Genomic DNA, 16,078 nt, shown 5'->3' with positions numbered 1-16,078 from the left:
GAATCGATTCTGAATCGCACAACGCAAACGATTCAATTCGTATTTGAATCGATTTTTTACCACACCCCTAATATTCACCATTAATTAGTTGCTTATTAACATCCATCCCATTTATCCATTTTCTACCGCTTATTCCCTTTTGGGGTCGCGGGGGGCGCTGGCACCTATCTCAGCTACAATTGGGCGGGAGGCGGGGTACACCCTGGACAAGTCGCCACCTCATCGCAGGGCCAACACAGATAGACCGACAACATTCACACTCACATTCACACACTAGGGCCAATTTAGTGTTGCCAATCAACCTATCCCCAGGTGCATGTCTTTGGAAGTGGGAGGAAGCCGGAGTATTACATGCAAATTAGAAACATATTGGTTCTTAACAAGTCATTAAGTACTAATTAATGCCTTATTCGGCATGGCCTTATCATAACCCTAACCCTGACCCTAACCCTAACCAAATAACCAACATATTATATTGGAATATGTTCCCCTAGTGTCCAAATAACTCTAAATTAAGTATTTGTTACTTAGAATATATTGCCCTGTACTAAAGCGTTACCAAAAACAAACAACTTTGTCTTGAAATTGAAAAAAAAAAAACATCTTATTTTTCACTAAAGAAGGGTACGGTGAATGCGGTATGAAACTGGTGGGGTTGGATGCCTCCAACAAGGTTAAGAACCACTGCCCCCCAAAAAAACTCATTTTATGGTATGGACTGGAAAAAAAAATCTGACCATAGTTCGATTTTACCTGATCCCATTGCAGGTGTGTCTCAGTGTAGCTAATGCCATCCATCCATTTTCTACCGCTTATTCCCTTTCGGGGTCGCGGGGGGCGCTGGCGCCTATCTCAGCTACAATCGGGCGGAAGGCGGGGTACACCCTGGACAAGTCGCCACCTCATCGCAGGGCCAACACAGATAGACAGACAACATTCACACTCACATTCACACACTAGGACCAATTTAGTGTTGCCAATCAACCTATCCCCAGGTGCATGTCTTTGGAAGTGGAGGAAGCCGGAGTACCCGGAGGGAACCCACGCATTCACGGGGAGAACATGCAAACTCCACACAGAAAGATCCCGAGCCTGGATTTGAACCCAGGACTGCAGGACCTTCGTATTGTGAGGCAGACGCACTAACCCCTCTGCCACCGTGAAGCCGTGTAGCTAATGTAGCTGTGCAATTGACGGACATCGAGTAGACAGCTCGGGCTTCGAGCTCAAAGCCTAGCGCTCTCAACTCTCGTTGTTTGACCCTCAGGAGGAACAGAAGCAGGGTTACATTCAAATACTCCCACAAGTCGATCTGGAGGAGTCTGATTGGACTATCAACCTTGAAGTCAATTCTGGGAGGAAGGGGAGTTCAAGTAGCCGAGGCCCCGCATACAGCAAGTGTGGCATCTCCATTCCCACCATCTCTCAATTTTGAAAAATGCACACTGTTTCTGAGGATGAATGAGTCGTGTGCTGAATCTGGGTGTTTCACAATTACCCCTTTTGAGTCACACACTGTCCTGTCTGATCATGTTTTTGTATGGCCATACTACCCTGAGCATCCCCAATCCTGTTAGTTTTCATAGCTAAGCAGTGTCTGGCCTGGTTAGTACTCAGATGGTAGACTGCCTAGGAATACCAGGTGCTGTTTGACCTTTGGACTCTTTAAGCTCCTGTTTTTTGTCACTCTTGTTTTGTTTCCATGGTTACCCATTGGTTTCACCTGTTGCTCATTTGGACACACGCACCTGTGTAATCATGTCACTGTTACTTAAGCGTGTCTTTTTCTGGCGTCATTGTGACCTTTTCTTGCTCTGTGCTGACTTTATTCCTGCTTCATGCCATGCCAAGTAAGTTTTGTTGGATTTATGTTCATAGTCTGTTTATGCCTTAGTTTTGTTCCTTAGCCCAAGTTGTGCCTCCGCTGTGAGCGCTTTTTCTTTGTAACTTTTTGTAGTTAAAATTAAATCAAGTTTTTAACAGGACGCCATGTCCCGAGTAGTCCGTCTGCCTTTCTGGAGAAAGACCCCCAGTAAGCTGCGACCCCCCCACCGTGACACACACAGGGCAGCACGGTGGAAGAGGGGTTAGTGCGTCTGCCTCACAATACGAAGGTCCTGAGTAGTTCTGGGTTCAATCCCGGGCTCGGGATCTTTCTGTGTGGAGTTTGCATGTCCTCCCAGTGAATGCGTGGGTTCCCTCCGGGTACTCCGGCTTCCTCCCACTTCCAAAGACATGCACCTGGGGATAGGTTGATTGGCAACACTAAATTAGCCCTAGTGTGTGAATTTTGTCTGTTTATCTGTGTCGCCCCAGCGATGAGGGGGCGACTTGTCCAGGGTGTACGACGCCTTCTGCCCGATTGTAGCTGATATAGGCACCAGCGCCCCCTGCTATGCCAAAGGGAATAAGCAGTAGAAAAATGGATGGAGTCACACACAAGTTGAACATTCAAAGAATGTGTGTGCTTGCGATTCCGATACGTGTATTCTCGATCAGAGGCGGGAACAAGTTTTGGTCAAGCCAGCAACCGCATAAAAGTTTTGAGGTATTTACTTCGCCTCAAGTACGGGGGAACTGGATATACTTGCCCATCTTGCTTGACACAGCAGCGTCCAGAGAGACAGCACAACAGAAAACGTACTCTGTAATTGTGACTGCACGCTGGACGGCAAACGCAGTGTTGAAAAAACTTTTTCCAAAGGAGATGAGGAATGACTTAAAGGCGTTACTAAAACGGCCTTTTTTCATCTCCGTAATATCGCTAAAATTCGCTCCATTTTGTCCACTAAAGACGCCGAGATCATTATCCATGCGTTTGTTACGTCTCGTCTCGATTACTGTAACGTATTATTTTCGGGTCTCCCCATGTCTAGCATTAAAAGATTACAGTTGGTACAAAATGCGGCTGCTAGACTTTTGACAAGAACAAGAAAGTTTGATCACATTACGCCTGTACTGGCTCACCTGCACTGGCTTCCTGTGCACTTAAGATGTGACTTTAAGGTTTTACTAATTACGTATAAAATACTACACGGTCTAGCTCCAGCCTATCTTGCCGATTGTATTGTACCGTATGTCCCGGCAAGAAATCTGCGTTCAAAAGACTCCGGCTTATTAGTGATTCCTAGAGCTCAAAAAAAGTCTGCGGGCTATAGAGCGTTTTCCGTTCGGGCTCCAGTACTCTGGAATGCCCTCCCGGTAACAGTTCGAGATGCTACCTCAGTAGAAGCATTTAAGTCTCATCTTAAAACTCATCTGTATACTCTAGCCTTTAAATAGACCTCCTTTTTAGACCAGTTGATCTGCCGCTTCTTTTCTTTCTCCTATGTCCCCCCCCTCCCTTGTGGAGGGGGTCCGGTCCGATGACCATGGATGAAGTACTGACTGTCCAGAGTCGAGACCCAGGATGGACCGCTCGTCGGGACCCAGGATGGACCGCTCGCCTGTATCGGTTGGGGACATCTCTACGCTGCTGATCCGCTTGAGATGGTTTCCTGTGGACGGGACTCTCACTGCTGTCTTGGAGCCACTATGGATTGAACTTTCACAGTATCATGTTAGACCCGCTCGACATCCATTGCTTTCGGTCCCCTAGAGGGGGGGGGGTTGCCCACATCTGAGGTCCTCTCCAAGGTTTCTCATAGTCAGCATTGTCACTGGCGTCCCACTGGATGTGAATTCTCCCTGCCCACTGGGTGTGAGTTTTCCTTGCCCTTTTGTGGGTTCTTCCGAGGATGTTGTAGTCGTAATGATTTGTGCAGTCCTTTGAGACATTTGTGATTTGGGGCTATATAAATAAGCATTGATTGATTGATTGATTGATTGATTGACTTCTTTTGGTAACAGGCTCCAAATCAGCCCTTAATTTCATCAAGTAGCTCCAAAATTGCATTACTGGAAAGACAATATGTTTCTATTATTTAGTCCCAGAATGTTGACACCCCCACGGAAAAGGATTTCTCTTCGTTGTCCGTCATTCCATCTATGCCATTTTCTCACCACAAGGACAGCAGCCATCCTTTGCGGGAAGCCGAGCCAGATGGCACCTGGCTTTCAGACGTGCTGAATAAAGATGCTATTGAGTTGCCGCAAATCACAGGAAATCAGACTGCACATGCTAGTTATATTTGCATTTTCTCCTCCCAGTATTGTGGCCTTCTGGCGATTAGCATATTAATGAATACAGAAACACAAAATGGATTGCACGCTTTATTCTCTTTGTACACATTTAGTAGATAAGGTTTGCGTGTGCTGTCAAATTTGCACGTGTTTAGGAACGCGTAGAGCTTTTGTAAATCAGGCCCCGGGTGTAGCTTTGACCATCTAGCTTGGGCAGGAAGCCTTCTTCACTGATCCCCTTTGTCAAAGGTAAGTGTTCTTTGGCTGGTTCACCTCCAGATACCTCATTACAACCTTTACTTCCTCAAGTTTGATCGTCTTCTCTGCGCTTCTCCAGAACCAAAGATGACTCTGGCAAATCCAACCCAAAGACCTCACTGAACATCCCAGTCTGCTGAGTTTTTTGGGTTGTCTTGAGATTTTTATCCTTTTTGCGGTTCTTATAAATTAGACTGCCTGTTCGGCATTGCTTATCAAACAATATTACGCAAAAAAGGTTAGCTTGGAATGTATTTTAATGTTGCTTATATATTGATGGTTATTATATATTCATGCATAATATAGATTAGTATAGAGGACCATAGGCTTACAATTGCAAGAGTAAAACAACTTGCACTGAGCCTAGTCTATAAAATCCGCTACACCTCCCTGATACCGAAGTACATGTCAAACTACTTCCTTAACGTAAATGACCGCCATAACAACACCAGGGGGAGCTCCACAAACCACGGTAAACCCAGATTCCGATCTAACAAAGGTCTTAACTCATTCTCTTTCTATGCCACATCAATGTGGAATGCACTCCCAACAGGTGTAAAAGTAAGTGCATCTCTATATTCCTTCAAAACCGCTCTAAAACAACACCTCCAGGCTACTTCAACACTTTACTAATACCCTCCTCCATTCACATCCCATCTCCCCGGATTATAAACAACCTAATGTAAATAATCAAATGTACTTCTAATGTATATACTTGTTCTTATGCTATGTGAACTCACTATGTTCTCTGCTGGCTGTACATATCCAACTAAATAAGACCTACACTGTTTCAATGTCCATTTCTCTGTTGATGCAATTGTTGATCACCGAAGTACTGATATCAACCAAAGCTCCTCATCTCACACCCCGAATTGTAAATAATGTAAATAATTCAATGTATATACTATGATGACTGTATTATGCTGATAGTATATATTTGTACCATGAATTGATTAACGTGGACCCCGACTTAAACAAGTTGAAAAACTTATTCGGGTGTTACCATTTAGTGGTCAATTGTACGGAATATGTACTGAACTGTGCAATCTACTAATAAAAGTATCAATCAATTGTATGAACCTTTGTTCTGACACTGAACAAATGGCTAAGCAGATGTCGGGGACTTTGAACAACCTTCAAAGACTAAAGCATTAGGGCTGCAACGATTAGTGGACATTGTCAAAAAATGTTAACAATAAAATTTGTCGCCGACAATTACATTACAATTACACCTACTCAGTGGCCTAGTGGTTAGAGTGTCCGCCCTGAGATCGGTAGGTTGGAAGTTCAAACCCCGGCCGGGTCATACCAAAGACTATAAAAAAAAATGGGACCCATTGCCTCTCTGCTTGGCACTCAGCATCAAGGGTTGGAATTGGGGGTTAAATCACCTAAAATGATTCCTGCTGCCCACTGCTCCCCTCACTTCCCAGGGGGGGATCAAAGGGATGGGTCAAATGCAGAGGACAAATTTCACCGCACCTAGTGGGTGTGTGACAATCATTGGTACTTTAACTTTATTTGTCCACAATAGTTGTGACTAGTAAATTCCCCAAAAAATTGTAGTTCCCCTTTAAATATCACAACACTTACCAAGCCACATAGGAATAGGTTTTCTATCAAAAACAATGTACCTTGAAGAACAAAAAAATCTAAGTCAGCTGCTAGGCGCCAGTGATTTTCTTGAACAAATAAATAAATAAATAAAACTTAGAACTTGTGCGGACCAGGGGAATCCGACTGTTTTAATTCAAACAAAACTCTTTCCAATGTCTGCCCTATCAACTTTCGATGGCAGGTTCTGCTCCTACTACCATGGTGACAACGGGTCACGGAGAGTCAGGGTTTGATACCAGAGAGGGAGCTTCCAAAAAGAAAGAAGAACAGGAGATGGCAAAGCTTGAAAAAATGAAGATCCCTCCTGGCAAAATGTTTCTCCCAGAAACGGACAAATACTCCAAATTTGATTAATAGTTGTGACTATTGTGGACTATCGTGTTTTTTCCGGGGCGGAAGTGGATCACTCGCCAAAACAACGCTAGTGATTACATGTAAAGTTTAAGGATTATGCTTCTTATTTTTGTTAAAAACATGAATACTTTGTTCATGCACATGCGAAAAATAACTTAAGTTGCATTTAAAAATCGATGGTAAAATTAGAGCCATTAAATATGTGTCTGCTTTATTATCTGATTAGTTCCGACTTCCGACCAACGACAGGACCCCCACAACCGGTCCCATCGTGCCGGCAGCCAGGTCAGCGGCACGCCGTAGACAGATGCAGAGGACAAGGCACAGGAGAAGCAGAAGACAACCAGCCTCCGAGCCAGCGAGAGACCACACCCTATGCGGGCAGAAAGACGAGGGGCCCAAGGACTCCTCGCAGCCGGACGAGAGGACTGTTTCCCCCCACAAGAGCCCAAACTGGCTTCACTTAAGTGCTCCAACTTTTTGGAAATGTAAATTGTTTTACCTGCTTGTTCATTTTGTTTGTGAAATTGTGAATAGTTATGTCTTTTATTTTTCAGACATTTTAAATTGTTTCTTAAAAATATGTTTTGCACTTCCAGGAAGATTCATTGTAATTGGCCTGAGCTCCGTGAGACGAAAAACAGGTTGGTACTTTGTGAGGACAGAATGACAATACATTTTATTTTTTATAAATTAAATGCAGATAATGTGCTTGTGTCAATGACAAGGAACACATAGATACAGGTATATATAATATAAAAACACAATTTGAAATGTAGCACAGTTTAATAAAATAAAGACTATATACAATCCTATATAAATAAAACATTATTTAGCATGCTTTGTTTTTTTAACTAAGGTATTAAGTCTTTTCTTTTGTTTTTTAGAAGCATCCTAAGGTGGTCTGGCAGGTTTGGCAGGGAGCTCCGCAAAGTTGGATCAGTATGACAGTGACTTTAGCAAGTCCAGGTTCTGGAAGTGCGATGAAATCAGGAAGGTTAGACAAGGTGTTACTGAGCAGTCAGTGATGGAAGAGGGTTTGTACTTGTTGCACAGGTGAACAGGAAGCCAATGAGCTGGAGATCAAATTGAACCTCCTGGTTAGTGAAACAACGTAAGGATTTCTCATTTGTTTTCTTTACCTGAGAGATAAGACCAACTGAAAAGAGCTTTGCATTTAATCAAAGTTGTTGCGGCAATTTTCCACTCCTTCAGTTCATCCTGACATTCCTCTTCCAATCGAGAGGCATGTTGTCTTTTCAGACCTAACAGCTGAGCTACCTACTCAGTGGCCTAGTGGTTAGAGTTCAAACCCCAGCCGAGTCTTACCAAAGACTATAATATTGGGAGCCATACCTCCCTGCTTGGCACTCAGCATCAAGGTGTCACGGCGCAGATTCGAACCCAGGATTCTCCGGCAGCTGATTCCCACACTCCTTCTGGAAGCATGCCAGTACATGCCCACGCACGTGCCATGCGCACCACGCCCAAGCTTCGCCGCAGCTGTAGGCTGTCCGTCAGAGCACCTGGCAGTAATCAGAAAGACAGCATAAAATGCAGTCACTACTTGGATCCTGTGCCGGAACGTCGTTAACTCTAGTAGTAAGCATATACGTCTCTGGCTTCCCTCTCGTTGCCTCTCCTCCTTTTTGTCTTGTGCCTTTTTGCCTAGTTGACTTGTCCCTTGTCCTCCTGGCAGTTGCCTCACTCGAATCCTCGATCACTCGCCTGGACTCGGACCTTGTTTGCTTGCCGCCTGCCCTCGAAGACCTGCCTGTCCCCGGATCTTCCTTGTGCCTACTCCTCCTTGACCAAACAAAGGTTTCATTCAACAGGCATGTACAACATCCTCTTGTTTTATTCACCGGGTTGACTTTACACTTAAAGGGGAACATTATCACCATTTCTAAAGGGTTAAAACCAATAATCAGTTCCCAGTGAGGAGACCCTGCCCCAAGTGGAGGAGTTCAAGTACCTCGGAGTCTTGTTCACGAGTGGGGGAAGAGTGGATCGTGAGATCGACAGGCGGATCGGTGCGGCGTCTTCAGTAATGCGGACGTTGTATCGATCCGTTGTGGTGAAGAAGGAGCTGAGCCGGAAGGTAAAGCTCTCAATTTACCGGTCAATCTACGTTCCCATCCTCACCTATGGTCATGAGCTTTGGGTCATGACCGAAAGGATAAGATCACGGGTACAAGCGGACGAAATGAGTTTCCTCCGCCGGGTGGCGGGGCTCTCCCTTAGAGATAGGGTGAGAAGCTCTGCCATCCGGGAGGAACTCAAAGTAAAGCCGCTGCTCCTCCACATGGAGAGGAGCCAGATGAGGTGGTTCAGGCATCTGGTCAGGATGCCACCCGAACGCCTCCCTAGGGAGGTGTTTAGGGCACGTCCAACCGGTAGGAGGCTATGGGGAAGACCCAGGACACGTTGGGAAGACTATGTCTCCCGGCTGGCCTGGGAACGCCTCGGGATCCCCCGGGAAGAGCTAGACGAAGTGGCTGGGGAGAGGGAAGTCTGGGCTTCCCTGCTTAGGCTGCTGCCCCCGCGACCCGACCTCGGATAAGCGGAAAATGATGGATGGATGGATGGATGGATGGATGAGTTCCCAGTGACCTATTTTATTTTTTGAAGTTTTTCTCAAAATTTTACCCATCACGCAATATCCCGAAAAACAGCTTCAAAGTGCCTGATTTTCACGATCGGTATATCCACCCGTCCATTATCCTGTGACGCCACAGCGTGAAACCACCATAAACAAACATGGCGGATAGCACAGAAAGGTATAGCAATATTAGCTCGGATTCAGACTCGGATTTCAGCGGTTTAAGCGATTCAACAGATTACGCATGTATTGAAACGGATGGTTAGAGTGTGGAGGCAGATAGCGAAAACGAAATTGAAGAATAAACTGAAGCTATTGAGCCATATCAGGACAGACAGCGGCACGGGAGGAAGCGAGGACGAATTCGGCGATCGCCTTCTAACCAACGATTGGTATGTGTTAGTTTGGCATTAAATGTGGGTGGAGGGAAAGGCTGGATGCAAATATAGCTACAAATGAGGCATAATGATGCAATATGTACATACAGTTAGCCTAAATAGCATGTTAGCATCGATTAGCTTGCAGTCATGCCGTGACCAAACATGTCTGATTAGCACACTCCACATAAGTCAATAACATCAACAAAACTCACCTTTGTACATTCATGCACAACGTTATAAGTTTGGTGGACAAAATGAGACAGAAAACGAAGTGGCATTAATCACGTCTTAGCCAAGACATCCAGGGGGTTTACCTCACTCGTCTGCAGGAACAAACTGCCATCATCCCTGAATAGCTCCCGAGGCACTCTTGCAGATTCAGTGGTGGTCTATTTTCCAATTGTAGCGGTAAAGTCCTATACTATTACTGCTACTGGTTGCCGAATATGATTGAAGCTAGTTCAGATGTGTGCAGCCGGCTAATAATTGATGTCCAAAATTGTGTCCATGTTTAACAAAAATATTTATTAACATCCATCCATCCATCCATTTTCTACCGCTTATTCCCTTTCGGGGTCGCGGGGGGCGCTGGCGCCTATCTCAGCTACAATCGGGCGGAAGGCGGGGTACACCCTGGACAAGTCGCCACCTCATCGCAGGGCCAACACAGATAGACAGACAACATTCACACACTAGGGCCAATTTAGTGTTGCCAATCAACCTATCCCCAGGTGCATGTCTTTGGAGGTGGGAGGAAGCCGGAGTACCCGGAGGGAACCCACGCAGTCACGGGGAGAACATGCAAACTCCACATAGAAAGATCCCGAGCCTGGATTTGAACCCAGGACTGCAGGACCTTCGTATTGTGAGGCAGACGCACTAACCCTTCTGAACATAAAGTCATAATTATATAACACACTTTGTACAAAAACGGAAAATACACGGGAGCAAACACTAGCCTGGCACAGTCAAAAACTGCTGCGCCTCTACTCAGCAACACCTGAGCAACATCCCGACTCCTCCCTAAATAGACAGGCACTTGGCCTTGGAGCCGACCCTTTTAGTGCCGTCATCAATTTGACAAACAGAAAGTGTATTTGGCTCTAACACACCAGCCCCTAATTGCTACTGGCGTGACGAACAGAGCAATTTAATTTGGAATAAATAAAACAAAAATAGAGCCATAATACCAAAACAAACACTCTTAGGGTTTCATGTTCCCTTTTGCAATAATGCAGTTATTTTACTCCATGCCTTCATTCATAGCCTGCACATCCAATACTGGTGATATATTTCCAACAGTACATGTAGACTGTAGGAAATGCATCTGCTTTGAGTGTCGCAGGATATCCACACATTCTTGCCATCTCTGTCGTAGCATAGCTGTCGTCGGTAAAGTGTGCGGAACAAACGAGGGACTTTCGCATCTTTTGGCCACTTGTGCAACTTGAATCCGTCTCTGTTCATTTTGTTACGCCCTCCGACAACACACCGACGAGGCACGATGTCTCCAAGGTACGGGAAAACAGTCGAAAAACAGAAAATCACAGAGCTGATTTGACTCTGTGCGTGTAATAAGATTGAGAAAATGGCGGATTGCTTCATGTGTGACGTCACGGGTGAAAGGTCATCGCTCGACAGGCTATCAATTAAAAGGCGTTTAAATCGCCAAGTTCACCCATTTAGAGTTCGGAAATCGGTTAAAAAAACATGTGGTCTTTTTTCTGCAACATCAAAGTATATATTGACGCTTACATAGGTCTGGTGATAATGTTTCCCTTTAATCCTGCAACCAAAACTTAGAGTAGCATACACATCCCACACAATCATCAAAGGTTACAATAAACCTGGTAACCTTAAGTCTTTCGTGGTGTCGTCTCCTTCCAGTCCTCACGTACATAAGGGTTGGAATTGGGGGTTAAATCACCTAAAAAGATTCCCGGGCGTGGCCACCGCTGCTGCCCACTGCTCCCCTCACCTCCCATAGGGGTGAACAAGGAGATGGATCAAATGCAGAGGATACATTTCACCACACCTTGTGTGTGTGACAATCTTTAGTACTTTAACTTTAACTTCTGGGCTATTTGACGAGCACTCTGGTCGTGCATCTTCATGACCTTGACTTTCCTATTCAATGCTTGTTTTATTCGCTGCTTTATAAAGTAGAAAAAGACTATTCCTGGATGCACGATAAGTGTTTAACAGGTGCCCGCCACAGACATGGTTTACAACATTGCTTTTATTTTTTGTGGCCGTTATCAGCAAGACATAGACAAGTGACCACTAACACGCATTTTTGCTGTTACTTATTTCAACACTTTTTATGAGAAGGATCATTTTGGGTCCTTAGGAGGTTAAACATTCACTTAGTATTGATCTGGCTTCACGGTGGCAGAGGGGTTAGTGCGTCTGCCTCACAATACGAAGGTCCTGCAGTCCTGGGATCAAATCCAGGCTCGGGATCTTTCTGTGTGGAGTTTGCATGTCCTCCCCGTGAATGCGTGGGTTCCCTCCGGGTACTCCGGCTTCCTCCCACTTCCAAAGACATGCACCTGGGGATAGGTTGATTGGCAACACTAAATTGGCCCTAGTGTGTGAATGTTGTCTGTCTATCTGTGTTGGCCCTGCGATGAGGTGGCGACTTGTCCAGGGTGTACCCCGCCTTCCGCCCGATTGTAGCTGAGATAGGCGCCAGCGCCCCCGCGACCCCAAAAGGGAATAAGCGGTAGAAAATGGATGGATGGATGGATAGTATTAATCTTCCTCAAGCATCGACGGCGCTACACGTCACAAATCTGTTTCACCGCCTTTGATCACCCCGCCCCCGGCATTTTAGGACCCTGTTATGCAAAATCAACTTTTCTTACCTATTGGTACCTGCTATTGTGAATTTAGGATCTGCAAAAGTTCCAAAAATTTTAAATCAAACACTGGATGCATTGCAGAGAGATATTCACCGGGGGGCGCCAATGCCTATCTCAGCTACAATCGGGCGGAAGGCGGTGTACACCCTGGACAAGTCGCTACCTCATCACAGGGCCAACACAGATAGACAGACAACATTCACACACTAGGGCCAATTTAGTGTTGCCAATCAACCTATCCCCAGGTGCATGTCTTTGGAAGTGGGAGGAAGCCGGAGTACCCGGAGGGAACCCACGGAGTCACGGGGAGAACATGCAAACTCCACACAGAAAGATCCCGAGCCCGGGATTGAACCCAGTACTAATCAGGACCTTCGCATTGTGAGGCAGACGCCCTAACCCCCCCACCACCGTGCTGCCCTGTATTCCCATTGTTGCTTTTTATTTGTTTTGTTATTGTAACATTTTTCTTTTTTGTTTCCATTTATACCCCCATTATTTACTTTTTACTTTTTAAATTGATCTCAACTCTTTACACTGCTGCTGGAATTTAAATGTTCCTGAAGGAATCAATAAAGTTCTATCTGTCTCAGTGGTTCTCAAATGGGGGTACGCGTACCCCTGGGGGTACTTGAAGGTATGCCAAGGGGTACGTGAGATTTTTAAAAAAATATTCTAAAAATAGCAACAATTCAAAAATCCTTTATAAATATATATTGAATAATACTTCAACAAAATATGAATGTAAGTTCATAAACTGAAAAAAAATTACAACAATGCAATATTCAGTGTTGACAGCTAAATTTTTTTGTGTACATGTTCCATAAATATTGATGTTAAAGATTTCCTTTTTTGTGAAGAAATGTTTAGAATCATGAATCATGATGGATCTCTATTACAATCCCCAAAGAGGGCACTTTAAGTTGATAATTACTATGTGTAAAAATATTTATTTATAGTTGAATCACTTGTTTGTTTTCAATAAGTTTTTAGTTATCTTTATAACTTTTTTTTACAAATAGTTCTGTTATACAATTTAATAAATCAGAAACTGATGACATAGTGCTATATTTTACTTCTTTATCTCTTTTTTTCAACCAAAAATGCTTTGCTCTAAATAGGGGGTACTTAAATTCAAAAAATGTTCACAGGGGGTAAATCACTGAAAAAAGGTTGAGAACCCCTGACTTATAGCATATAAGAATATTCTATTGTTCAGCAAACTATGAACACGCCAAAACATGTGTCTTTTATCATAGTTACACACATGACAAAAAAAAACGTATGAAAATCAGTGGTATTCAGTGAGATAAAATGTGCGGACAGTTCACTGCTCCTGCCAAATTGATTGCACTTGGGCATTTTCTATATGAACAAGTGGAATGGATTGGATACCGACGCACTGAAGGGGCTCGCTGCCTCGCTATTTTGAAGGCCTACTGAAATGAGATTTTCTTATTGAAACGGGGATAGCAGGTCCATTCTATGTGTCATACTTGATCATTTTGCAATATTGCCATATTTTTGCTGAAAGGATTTAGTAGAGAACATCCACGATAAAGTTTGCAACTTTTGGTCGCTAACAGAAAAGCCTTGCCTTTACCGGAAGTCGCAGACGATGACGTCACCTGTTGAGGGCTCCTCACATCCTTACATTGTTTTTAATGGGAGCCTCCAACAAAAAGAGCTATTCGGACCGAGAAAATTACAATTTTCCCATTAATCTGAGCGAGGATAAAAGATTTGTGTTTGTGGATATTGATAGCGACGGACTAGAAAAAAAAAAAAAAATTTTTAAAAAACCGCGATTGCATTGGGACGGATTCAGATGTTTTTAGACACATTTACTAGGATAATTCTGGGAAATCCCTCACCTTTCTATTGTGTTGCTAGTGTTTTAGTGAGTTTAACAGTACCTGATATCCGGAGGTATGTCTCCCTGGGTGTCTTGACGCGCAGTGTCTCAGGGAAGTCGACAGCAGCTTTATGGACGGCGCAAACTCAGCTGATATCCGGTAAGAGGCGACTTTTTACCAGAATTTTTTCACCGAAACTTGCTGGTTGACATTCGGTCGGGATCCATGTTCGCTTGACCGCTCTGATCCATAGTAAAGTTTCACCTCCGGGAATTTTAAACAAGGAATCACCGTGTGTTTGTGTGGCTAAAGCTTCCCAACTTCATCTTTCTATGTTGACTTCTCCAATATTAATTGAACAAATTGCAAAAGATTCAGCAACACAGATGTCCAAAATACTGTGTAATTATGCGGTTAAAGCAGACGACTTTTAGCTGTGTGTGTGTGCAGCGCTCATATTTCCTTACAGTCCTTGACGTCACGCGTACACGTCATCATTATGCGACGTTTTCAACAAGAAACTCCCGGGAAATTTAAAATTGCAATTTAGTAAACTAAAAAGGCCGTATTGGGATGTGTTGCAATGTTATTTCATCATTGATATCGAAACTATCAGACTGTGTGGTCGGTAGTAGTGGGTTTCAGTATCAATCAATCAATCAATGTTAATTTATATAACCCCAAATCACTAGTGTCTCAAAGGGCTGCACAAACCACAACACAAACCACTACGACATCCTCGGTAGGCCCACATAAGGGCAAGGAAAACTCACACCCAGTGGGATGTCGGTGACAATGATGTTGGTTGTCAAATGTTAAAGTTGTATTATTAAATAGAGGTCGGTGTCTAGCAGGACCGATAATCAGCAGTTCCGTTTTTTTTGGCGTTGAGTTGCAAAAAGTTAGCGGACATCCATTGTTTAATTTCGTTAAAACACTACTCGAGTTAGGGGCATGTAGAGTTGGGTGTCATCAGCATAACAGTGAAAGCTAACACCGTATTTGCGTATGATGTCACATAGCGGCAGCATGTAGATGCTGAAGAGTGGAGGGCCAAGGACAGAACCCTGGGGAACTCCACACGTTACTTTAACATAGTCCGAGGTCACATTGTTATGGGGCGGTTTAGCTCGGTTGGTAGAGTGGCCGTGCCAGCAACTTGAGAGTTGTAGGTTCAATTCCCGCTTCTGCCAACCTAGTCACTGCTGTTGTGTCCTTGGGCAAGACACATTACCCACCTGCTCCCAGTGCCACCCACACAGGTTTGAATGTAACTTAGATATTGGGTTTCACTATGTAAAGCGCTTTGAGTCACTAGAGAAAAAGCGCTATATAAATATAATTCACTTCACTTATGGGAGACGCACTGCATCCTGTCAGTAAGATAAGAGTTAAACCAAGACAAGGCTAAGTCTGACATACCAATTTCTGTTTTGATACGCTCTAATAAAATATTATGATCGACGGTATCGAAAGCTCGACAGGCGGATCGGTGCGGCGTCTTCAGTAATGCGGACGTTGTACCGATCCGTTGTGGTGAAGAAGGAGCTGAGCCGGAAGGCAAAGCTCTCAATTTACCGGTCGATCTACGTTCCCATCCTCACCTATGGTCATGAGCTTTGGGTCATGACCGAAAGGATAAGATCACGGGTACAAGCGGCCGAAATGAGTTTGGGGCTCTCCCTTAGAGATAGGGTGAGAAGCTCTGTCATCCGGGAGGAACTCAAAGTAAAGCCGCTGCTCCTTCACATCGAGAGGAGCCAGATGAGGTGGTTCGGGCATCTGGTCAGGATGCCACCCGAACGCCTCCCTAGGGAGGTGTTTAGGGCACGTCCAACCGGTAGGAGGCCACGGGGAAGACCCAGGACACGTTGGGAAGACTATGTCTCCCGGCTGGCCTGGGAACGCCTCGGGATCCCCCGGGAAGAGCTAGACGAAGTGGCTGGGGATAGGGAAGTCTGGGCTTCCCTGCTTAGGCTGCTGCCCCCGCGACCCGACCTCGGATAAGCGGAAGATGATGGATGG

The sequence above is a fragment of the Nerophis ophidion genome, linkage group LG10, assembly GCF_033978795.1.
Source record: "Nerophis ophidion isolate RoL-2023_Sa linkage group LG10, RoL_Noph_v1.0, whole genome shotgun sequence".
NCBI lineage: Eukaryota > Metazoa > Chordata > Actinopteri > Syngnathiformes > Syngnathidae > Nerophis > Nerophis ophidion.
Note: the sequence above shows the minus strand (reverse complement) of the source record.